This window comes from Triticum urartu, chromosome 1A (assembly GCF_056163025.1).
Source record: "Triticum urartu cultivar PI428250 chromosome 1A, HENAU_Tu73, whole genome shotgun sequence".
NCBI lineage: Eukaryota > Viridiplantae > Streptophyta > Magnoliopsida > Poales > Poaceae > Triticum > Triticum urartu.
In genome coordinates, this window is record NC_141873.1 from 21744846 (window position 1) to 21756288 (window position 11443).

An 11443-nucleotide genomic window follows, 5' to 3' on the forward strand; every position below is an offset into this window, starting at 1 on the left:
CGGGAGCTGGCACGTCAACATCACTGTCGATGTATGCTAACCTTCCCAGACACGACCCGACGACGCTTCTCCATCTCACCTCGGCACGGCTTGCCGGAAATGGGTAATGATGTGTTGGTCATCCCCGTGGTGTCCCCCATTGATATCAACGCCACACCTGTGACCAGGCGGTCTACCGGGACACTTGGGAAGCGCTCACGGGTTGTCTCCCCAGCCAACTTAACCGATGCCCGCAACTTGTATGGTGGAATGCCGACCCCGATGCCGGACAACCCAAACTACTACTATGATCTCATGGAGGAGATGATCAATGTGGGCGGCCAGGGGATTGAGCTAAAGAAACTCAAGGACAATAGACCAAAGTCCAAGACAATGTTGACATCGAGGAAGAACCATTGTTTGGGGAGGAGTTATCTCATCAAGCCTGGTCACAAAGACAAAATATGAAATGACTTTTCACTAGTCCCGCCTCATTGGATAGATTTTTACATGGATGCCAAGATAACTTCATAGAGCAAAATAATAAAAATATACAAATATTCCACTACAGTAAGAGCATATCCAACATCAGACTAAAAAATGAGTTCAATACCTAAAAATTGAATCTCTTGGATTCTTTTTGCCACAAAAGGCTCCAATACCAGATCGGAAACTCCATGGCGACCAAAAATTTAAGTCACCTAAATTTGGTTATCCGATCTCTACCTAATGATAAAGATCTATTGACTGTCGCGGTACGTCATGAAAATTGCACCAGAAATTGCAAAATATTAGCGCCGCAGCGTGCCCGTTTTGTCTGGCCCATGTCCGGGCAGCCTGTTTTTTAAATTTCATTTTCTATTTCTATTTTTATTTTCCATTTTTCTTTCTTTCTAATTTAAATAATTTGGGACTTCAAAAAGGTTCCAATTTTTTTAAAATAAGGATCTTAAAATATTTTTTAAATAAATCATAAACTGTTTGTGAATTCAAAAAATGTTCGTGATTTTGTAAAAAAAATTGTTTGCTTATTCAAAAAATGTTTGAAATTTTGAAAACAAATGTTCGGGAAATAAAAAATGTTCATGATTTTTTTCAAAAGTTCGTGTATTAGAAACTGTTAATGGAATTTACAAAATTTCGCGAATTCAACAGGAATGGAAAATATCCTAAAAACTAAAAAAATTGATTTATAAAATATTCTCTGATTCAAAAAATGATCATGCATTTCAAAAATTACTTCTTAAATCTAATAAATATTCGTGAATTTCAAGAATTGTTCCACCAATTTCCAAAAAAATGTTTGTCAAATCTAGAAATGTTCGCCAATTCAAGAAACAGGTTCAGAATTTTCAAAAAATGTTTGCAAATAGTATAAAATGTTCATGAATTGTAAAAATTATTATTGATTTTAGAAAATGTAAAAAAACATGTAAAAAGTGTTCATGAATTTGATTTTTTTTCATGATTTCAAATATGTGCATGAGTTTTAAAAAATATTCATGATTTCAAAAACTGTTTATGATTTAATGAAATGGAGAGTGAAAGTAAAGGGTAGAGGATAGAGGGTAGTAGTGGGCGGTATTACCGCGCTGCTCTACTTTACTACCGTTGTTTCACCTATGCATGCAATACCTAGCGGTAGTACCGCTGGTGGGAGTGATAGTACTGCCCCAGCTGGAGAACCATGGGCGAGAGGTCACAAGTGCCCAGACAAAGTGCCCATACATGTCATGGAAGAACTCCTGGAGGTCTTGCAGCTGGATGATCCGCCTGATCCGCAACACTTGTCGGATTCTAGCTCGGACGATGAAGTCATGCTACTCGCAAGTGACAGCCCCAACAAAACAGCAGTGAGACGTCGGCATATGCGGGTCGATGGACTAATTGGCAAGCGTAGCATTCTTGTGTTGATTGACTCCGGAGCAAATTGTTCCTTGTGGATGCAGCCCTGGTCCAAGAATTGCAGATTCCAACTCAGCCAATGCCCAATGCATCGTATGTGATTGCAGGTGGTGATACCCTGACCAGCTCGACAATGGCACCGAAATTGACCTGGTGGGCACAAGGGCATACTTTTGTGCAAGATATGAAGGTACTTCCCCTAAGCTGCTACGACCTAATTGTTGGTGTTGATTGGTTGGAAGAGCACAACCCCATGTGGGTGCATTGGCACAAGAAATGGATGAAATTCACACCTGATTGGTGCCGGATCACTTTGCGTCGAGTGCGAGATAAACCAGTGAAGTGTAAGCAAGTGTCACCACGGAAACTCAAAGGACTGTTGCCAAGAGGAGCTATTCAACACGGTGTGCAGATTCAGCAAATTCACCAGGAGCAAGACTTCATGTCACTTCAGCTCCAAAAGGCAGAGGGTACCCCTTTGCCACCAGAAATTAAGTCTCTGTTGCACGAATTTGATGATCGTTTTCAACCTCCAATGAAGTTACCACCACGCCGTCCGGAGGACCATACCATCCCTCTCATACCAGGGGCCCAACCTGTCAGTGCTCGGCCGTATCGCTATACACCTCAACAAAAAGACGAGATCCAACGACTGATTAGAGAGATGCTATGCATGGGGATCATTCGTCCCAGTACCAGTCCATTTGTGTCTCCCGTGATGTTGGTGTGCAAGAAAGACGGGTCTTGACAATTTTGTGTTGATTATCGACAGCTCAATGCCGTCACTATTAAGTACAAGCACCCGATGCCCATTGTGGATGAGTTGTTAGATGAACTTTCTGGGGCCAAGTGGTTCACAAAGCTTGATTTATTATCCGGGTACCATCAAATCAAAGTGGCATATGGTGAGGAGTTCAAGACATCATTTCACACCCACCAAGGGCTCTACGAGTTTCTGGTTATGCCCTGTGGACTCTCACGGGCACCAGGGACAAATGGGGTGATGAACTTTTTTTTGACCCTTTGTTGAGACATGGAGTGCTGGTCTTTATGGATGACATCTTGGTGCACAGTGCTACCCTATCTGAGCATGTCCGCCTCCTGCGCGCCGTTCTGCAAACGCTCCGAGAAAATTCCCTAGTGGTCAAGCGCTCCAAGTGTGCTTTTGCCTAGCCGTCAATTGAATACCTGGGTCATGTGATCAGCGCAGATGGAGTGGCTACAGATCCTACGAAAGTGGAAGCAGTCCCGACATGGCCTATTCCTACATCTGTTCGTGCGCTCCGTGGATTTCTTGGGCTCACTGGATATTACCGCTAGTTCATCCAGAACTACAGTATTATTAGTCGACCTCTGACAGAATTACTGAAGAAAGGGGTCATCTTCTAGTGGACCCCAACAGCAGACATGGCCTTCCGGCTGTTGAAGCAAGCAATGATTGAAGCGCCAGTTTTGGTTGTCCCTAACTTTCATCAGCAGTTTGTACTAGAGACAAACGCTTGTAAAGATGGGATCGGGGCTGTTCTTATGCAGCAAGGTCACCCGGTGGCTTATCTGAGTAAAGGTCTCTGTCCTAAGAACCAAGCCCTCGGCACGTATAAAAAAGAGTGTTTAGCCATTCTCATGGCCATGGACAAATGGAGGCCTTACTTGCAGCACCAGCCTTTCATCATTCGCACTGACCAGCAGTGAAGGAAATGTGCCCTAGAGGCAATAATAAAGTTATTATTTATTTCCTTATAATCATGATAAATGTTTATTATTCATGCTAGAATTGTATTAACCGGAAACATAATACATGTGTGAATACATAGACAAACAAAGTGTCACTAGTATGCCTCTACTTGACTAGCTCGTTAATCAAAGATGGTTATGTTTCCTAACCATGAACAATGAGTTGTTATTTGATTAAACGAGGTCACATCATTAGTTGAATGATCTGATTGACATGACCCATTCCATTAGCTTAGCACCCGATCGTTTAGTATGTTGCTATTGCTTTCTTCATGACTTATACATGTTCCTATAACTATGAGATTATGCAACTCCCGTTTGCCGGAGGAACACTTTGGGTGCTACCAAACGTCACAACGTAACTGGGTGATTATAAAGGAGCATTACAGGTGTCTCCAAAGGTAGATGTTGGGTTGGCGTATTTCGAGATTATAGGATTTGTCAATCCGATTGTCGGAGAGGTATCTCTGGGGCCTCTCGGTAATACACATCACATAAGCCTTGCAAGCATTGCAACTAATGAGTTAGTTGCGAGATGATGTATTACAGAAGGAGTAAAGAGACTTGCCGGTAACGAGATTGAACTAGGTATTGGATACCGACGATCGAATCTCGGGCAAGTAACATACCGATGACAAAGGGAACAACGTATGTTGTTATGCGGTCTGACCGATAAAGATCTTCGTAGAATATGTAGGAGCCAATATGGGCATCAAGGTCCCGCTATTGGTTATTGACCGGAGACGTGTCTCGGTCATGTCTACATTGTTCTCGAACCCGTAGGGTCCGCACGCTTAAGGTTACGATGACAGTTATATTATGAGTTTATGCACTTTGATGTACCGAAGGTTGTTTGGAGTCCCGGATGTGATCACGGACATGACGAGGAGTCTCGAAATGGTCGAGACGTAAAGATTGATATATTGGAAGCCTATGTTTGGATATCGGAAGTGTTCCGGGTGAAATCGGGATTTTACCGGAGTACCGGGAGGTTACCGGAACCCCCCGGGAACCATATGGGCCTAGATGGGCTTTAGTGGAAAGGAGAAAGGGGAAGCCCAAGGTGGCCGCGCGCCTCCCCCCTCCCCCTAGTCCTATTAGGACTAGGAGAGGTGGCCGGCCCCCTTCTCTCTCTTTCCCCCTCGGGGAATCCTAGTCCAACTAGGATTGGGGGGGAGTCCTACTCCCGGAAGGAGAAGGACTCCTCCTGCGCCCTCCTCCTAGCCGGCGCCCCCCTCCCCCTTGGCTCCTTTATATACTGAGGTAAAGGCACCCCAAAAACACACAAGTTGATCCACGTGATCTATTCCTTAGCCGTGTGCGGTGCCCCCTGCCACCATATTCCTCGATAATACTGTAGCGGAGTTTAGGCGAAGCCCTGCTGCTGTAGTGCATCAAGATCGTCACCACGCCGTCGTGTTGACGGAATTCCTCCACGACACTTTGCTGGATCGGAGTCCGGGGATCGTCATCGAGCTGAACGTGTGCTCGAACTCGGAGGTGCCGTAGTTTCGGTGCTTGATCGGTTGGATCGCGAAGACGTACGACTACTTCCTCTACGTTGTGTCAACGCTTCCGCAGTCGGTCTGCGTGGGTACGTAGACAGCACTCTCTCCTCTCGTTGCTATGCATCACATGATCTTGCGTGTGCATAGGAAATTTTTTGAAATTACTACGAAACCTAACAGTGGCATCCGAGCCTAGGTTATTTATGTTGATGTTATATGCACGAGTAGAACACAAGTGAGTTGTGGGCGATATAAGTCATACTGCCTACCAGCATGTCATACTTTGGTTCGGCGGCATTGTTGGACGAGACGACCCGGACCAACCTTACGCGTACGCTTACGCGAGACCGGTTCCCCCGACGTGCTTTGCACACAGGTGGCTTGCGGGCGACTGTCTCTCCAACTTTAGTTGAACCAAGTATGGCTACGCCCGGTCCTTGCGAAGGTTAAAACGGAGTCTATTTGACAAACTATCGTTGTGGTTTTGATGCGTAGGTGAGATTGGTTCTTGCTTAAGCCCGTAGCAGCCACGTAAAACTTGCAACAACAAAGTAGAGGACGTCTAACTTGTTTTTGCAGGGCATGTTGTGATGTGATATGGTCAACACATGATGCTGAATTTTATTGTATGAGATGATCATGTTTTGTAACCGAGTTATCGGCAACTGGCAGGAGCCTTATGGTTGTCGTTTTATTGTATGCAATGAAATCGCGAAGTAATGCTTTACTTTATTACTAAGCGGTAGTGATAGTCGTGGAAGCATAAACTTGGCGAGACGACAATGATGCTACGATGGAGATCAAGGTGTCACGCCGGTGACGATGGTGATCACGACGGTGCTTCGGAGATGGATATCACAAGCACAAGATGATGATGGCCATATCATATCACTTATATTGATTGCATGTGATGTTTATCCTTTTATGCATCTTATCTTGCTTTGATTGATGGTAGCATTATAAGATGATCTCTCACTAAATTATCAAGAAGTGTTCTCCCTGAGTATGCACCGTTGCGAAAGTTCTTCGTGCTGAGACACCACGTGATGATCGGGTGTGATAGGTTCTACGTTCAAATACAACGGGTGCAAAATAGTTGCACACGCGGAATACTCAGGTTATACTTGACGAGCCAAGCATATACAGATATGGCCTCGGAACACGGAGACTGAAAGGTCGAGCGTGAATCATATAGTAGATATGATCAACATAACGATGTTCACCATTGAAAACTACTCCATCTCACGTGATGATCGGTTATGGTTTAGTTGATTTGGATCACGTAATCACTTAGAAGATTAGAGGGATGTCTATCTAAGTGGGAGTTCTTTAATTAATTTGCTTAACTGAACTTAAATTTATCATGAAACTTAGTACCTGATTAGTATCTTGCTTGTTTATGTTTGATTGTAGATAGATGGCTCGTGCTGTTGTTCCGTTGAATTTTAATGTGTTCCTTGAGAAAGCAAAGTTGAAAGATGATGGTAGCAATTACACGGACTGGGTCCGTAACTTGAGGATTATCCTCATTGCTGCACAGAAGAATTACGTCCTGGAAGCGCCGCTGGGTGCCAGGCCTGCTGCAGGAGCAACGCCGGATGTTATGAACGTCTGGCAGAGCAAAGCTGATGACTACTCGATAGTTCAGTGTGCCATGCTTTACGGCTTAGAATCGGGACTTCAACGACGTTTTGAACGTCATGGAGCATATGAGATGTTCCAAGAGTTGAAGTTAATATTTCAAGCAAATGCCCGGATTGAGAGATATGAAGTCTCCAATAAGTTCTATAGCTACAAGATGGAGGAGAACAGTTCTGTCAGTGAGCATATACTCAAAATTTCTGGGTATAATAATCACTTGATTCAATTGGGAGTTAATCTTCCAGATGATTGCGTCATTGACAGAATTCTTCAATCACTGCCACCAAGCTACAAGAGCTTCGTGATGAACTATAATATGCAAGGGATGAACAAGACTATTCCCGAGCTCTTCGCAATGCTGAAAGCTGCGGAGGTAGAAATCAAGAAGGAGCATCAAGTGTTGATGGTCAACAAGACCACTAGTTTCAAGAAAAGGGGCAAAGGGAAGAAGAAGGGGAACTTCAAAAAGAACGGCAAGCAAGTTGCTACTCAGGAGAAGAAACCCAAACATGGACCTAAGCCTGAAACTGAGTGCTTCTATTGCAAGCAGACTGGTCACTGGAAGCGGAACTGCCCCAAGTATTTGGCGGATAAGAAGGATGGCAAGGTGAACAAAGGTATATGTGATATAGATGTTATTGATGTGTACCTTACTAATGCTCGCAGTAGCACCTGGGTATTTGATACTGGTTCTGTTGCTAATATTTGCAACTCGAAACAGGGACTACGGATCAAGCGAAGATTGGTTAAGGACAAGGTGACGATGCGCGTGGGAAACGGTTCCAAAGTCGATGTGATCGCAGTCAGCACACTACCTCTACATCTACCTTCGGGATTAGTATTAGACCTAAATAATTGTTATTTGGTGCCAGCGTTAAGCATGAACATTATATCTTGATCTTGTTTGATGCGAGACGGTTATTCATTTAAATCAGAGAATAATGGTTGTTCTATTTATATGAATAATATCTTTTATGGTCATGCACCCTTGAAGAGTGGTCTATTCTTGTTGAATCTCGATAGTAGTAAGACACATATTCATAATGTTGAAGCCAAAAGATGCAGAGTTGATAATGAGAGTGCAACTTATTTGTGGCACTGCCGTTTAGGTCATATCGGTGTAAAGCGCATGAAGAAACTCCATTCTGATGGACTTTTGGAACCACTTGATTATGAATCACTTGGTACTTGCGAACCGTGCCTTATGGGCAAGATGACCAAAACACTGTTCTCCGGTACTATGGAGAGAGCAACAGATTTGTTGGAAATCATACATACAGATGTATGTGGTCCGATGAATATTGAGGCTCGTGGCCGATATCGTTATTTTCTCACCTTCACAGATGATTTAAGCAGATATGGGTATATCTACTTAATGAAACATAAGTCTGAAACATTTGAAAGGTTCAAGGAATTTCAGAGTGAAGTTGAAAATCATCGTAACAAGAAAATAAAGTTTCTACGATCTGATCGTGGAGGAGAATATTTGAGTTACGAGTTTGGTGTACATTTGAAAAATTGTGGAATAGTTTCGCAACTCACGCCACCCGGAACACCACAGCGTAATGGTGTGTCTGAACATCGTAATCGTACTTTACTAGATATGGTGCGATCTATGATGTCTCTTACTGATTTACCGCTATCGTTTTGGGGATACGCTCTAGAGACGGCCGCATTCACGTTAAATAGGGCACCATCAAAATCCGTTGAGACGACGCCTTATGAACTGTGGTTTGGCAAGAAACCAAAGTTGTCATTTCTGAAAGTTTGGGGCTGCGATGCTTATGTGAAAAAGCTTCAACCTGATAAGCTCGAACCCAAATCGGAGAAATGTGTCTTCATAGAATATCCAAAGGAAACTATTGGATACACCTTCTATCACAGATCCGAAGGCAAGACTTTTTGTTGCTAAATTCGGAAACTTTTTAGAGAAGGAGTTTCTCTCGAAAGAAGTGAGTGGGAGGAAAGTAGAACTTGACGAGGTAACTGTACCTGCTCCCTTATTGGAAAGTAGTACATCACAGAAAACTGTTTCAGTGACACCTACACCAGTTAGTGAGGAAGCTAATGATAATGATCATGAAACTTCAGATCAAGATACTACTGAACCTCGTAGATCAACCAGAGTGAGATCCGCACCAGAGTGGTACGGTAATCCTGTTCTGGAAGTCATGCTACTAGATCATGATGAACCTACGAACTATGAAGAAGCGATGGTGAGCCCAGATTCCGCAAAATGGCTTGAAGCCATGAAATCTGAGATGGGATCCATGTATGAGAACAAAGTATGGACTTTGGTTGACTTGCCCGATGATCGGCAAGCAATTGAGAATAAATGGATCTTCAAGAAGAAGACTGACGCTGACGGTAATGTTACTGTCTACAAACCTCGACTTGTCGCAAAAGGTTTTCGACAAGTTCAAGGGGTTGACTACGATGAGACCTTCTCACCCGTAGCGATGCTTAAGTCTGTCCGAATCATGTTAGCAATTGCCACATTTTATGATTATGAAATTTGGCAGATGGATGTCAAAACTGCATTCCTGAATGGATTTCTGGAAGAAGAGTTGTATATGATGCAACTAGAAGGTTTTGTCGATCCAAAGGGAGCTAACAAAGTGTACAAGCTCCAGCGATCCATTTATGGACTGGTGCAAGCCTCTCGGAGTTGGAATAAATGCTTTGATAGTGTGATCAAAGCATTTGGTTTTATACAGACTTTTGGAGAAGCCTGTATTTACAAGAAAGTGAGTGGGAGCTCTGTAGCATTTCTGATATTATATGTGGATGACATATTACTGATTGGAAATGATATAGAATTTCTGGATAGCATAAAGGGATACTTGAATAAGAGTTTTTCAATGAAAGACCTCGGTGAAGCTGCTTACATATTAGGCATAAAGATCTATAGAGATAGATCAAAACGCTTAACTGGACTTTCACAAACAACATACCTTGACAAAATTTTGAAGAAGTTCACAATGGATCAAGCAAAGAAAGGATTCTTGTCTGTGTTACAAGGTGTGAAATTGAGTAAGACTCAATGCCCGACCACTGCAGAAGATAGAGAGAATATGAAAGATGTTCCCTATGCATCAGGGATAGGATCTATCATGTATGCAATGCTGTGTACCAGACCTGATGTGTGCCTTGCTATAAGTCTAGCAGGAAGGTACCAAAGTAATCCAGGAGTGGATCACTGGACAGCGGTCAAGAACATCCTGAAATACCTGAAAAGGACTAAGGATATGTTTCTCGTATATGGAGGTGACAAAGAGCTCGTCGTAAATGGTTACGTTGATGCAAGCTTTGACACTGATCCGGACGATTCTAAATCGCAAACCGGATACGTGTTTACATTAAACGGTGGAGCTGTCAGTTGGTGCAGTTCTAAACAAAGCGTCGTAGCGGGATCTACATGTGAAGCGGAGTACATAGCTGCTTCGGAAGCAGCGAACGAAGGAGTCTGGATGAAGGAATTCATATCCGATCTAGGTGTCATACCTAGTGCATCGGGTCCAATGAAAATCTTTTGTGACAATACTGGTGCAATTGCCTTGGCAAAGGAATCCAGATTTCACAAGAGAACCAAGCACATCAAGAGACGCTTCAATTCCATCCGGGATCTAGTCCAGGTGGGAGACATAGAGATTTGCAAGATACATACGGATCTGAATGTTGCAGACCCGTTGACTAAGCCTCTTCCACGAGCAAAACATGATCAGCACCAAGGCTCCATGGGTGTTAGAATCATTAAAGTGTAATCTAGATTATTGACTCTAGTGCAAGTGGGAGACTGAAGGAAATATGCCCTAGAGGCAATAATAAAGTTATTATTTGTTTCCTTATAATCATGATAAATGTTTATTATTCATGCTAGAATTGTATTAACCGGAAACATAATACATGTGTGAATACATAGACAAACAAAGTGTCACTAGTATGCCTCTACTTGACTAGCTCGTTAATCAAAGATGGTTATGTTTCCTAACCATGAACAATGAGTTGTTATTTGATTAAACGAGGTCACATCATTAGTTGAATGATCTGATTGACATGACCCATTCCATTAGCTTAGCACCCGATCGTTTAGTATGTTGCTATTGCTTTCTTCATGACTTATACATGTTCCTATAACTATGAGATTATGCAACTCCCGTTTGCCGGGGGAACACTTTGGGTGCTACCAAATGTCACAACGTAACTGGGTGATTATAAAGGAGCATTACAGGTGTCTCCAAAGGTAGATGTTGGGTTGGCGTATTTCGAGATTAGGATTTGTCAATCCGATTGTCGGAGAGGTATCTCTAGGCCCTCTCGGTAATACACATCACATAAGCCTTGCAAGCATTGCAACTAATGAGTTAGTTGCGAGATGATGTATTACAGAACGAGTAAAGAGACTTGCCGGTAACGAGATTGAACTAGGTATTGGATACCGACGATCGAATCTCGGGCAAGTAACATACCGATGACAAAGGGAACAACGTATGTTGTTATGCGGTCTGACCGATAAAGATCTTCGTAGAATATGTAGGAGCCAATATGGGCATCCAGGTCCCGCTATTGGTTATTGACCGGAGACGTGTCTCGGTCATGTCTACATTGTTCTCGAACCCGTAGGGTCCGCACGCTTAAGGTTACGATGATAGTTATATTATGAGTTTATGCATTTT

At 43.1% G+C, this 11443-nt stretch overlaps 1 pseudogene; it reads left to right on the forward strand.

The window, feature by feature from the left end:
• Positions 1 to 1601: 1601 nt before the first annotated feature.
• Positions 1602 to 2632, forward strand: LOC147988588 (uncharacterized; annotated as a pseudogene).
• Positions 2633 to 11443: the final 8811 nt, after the last annotated feature.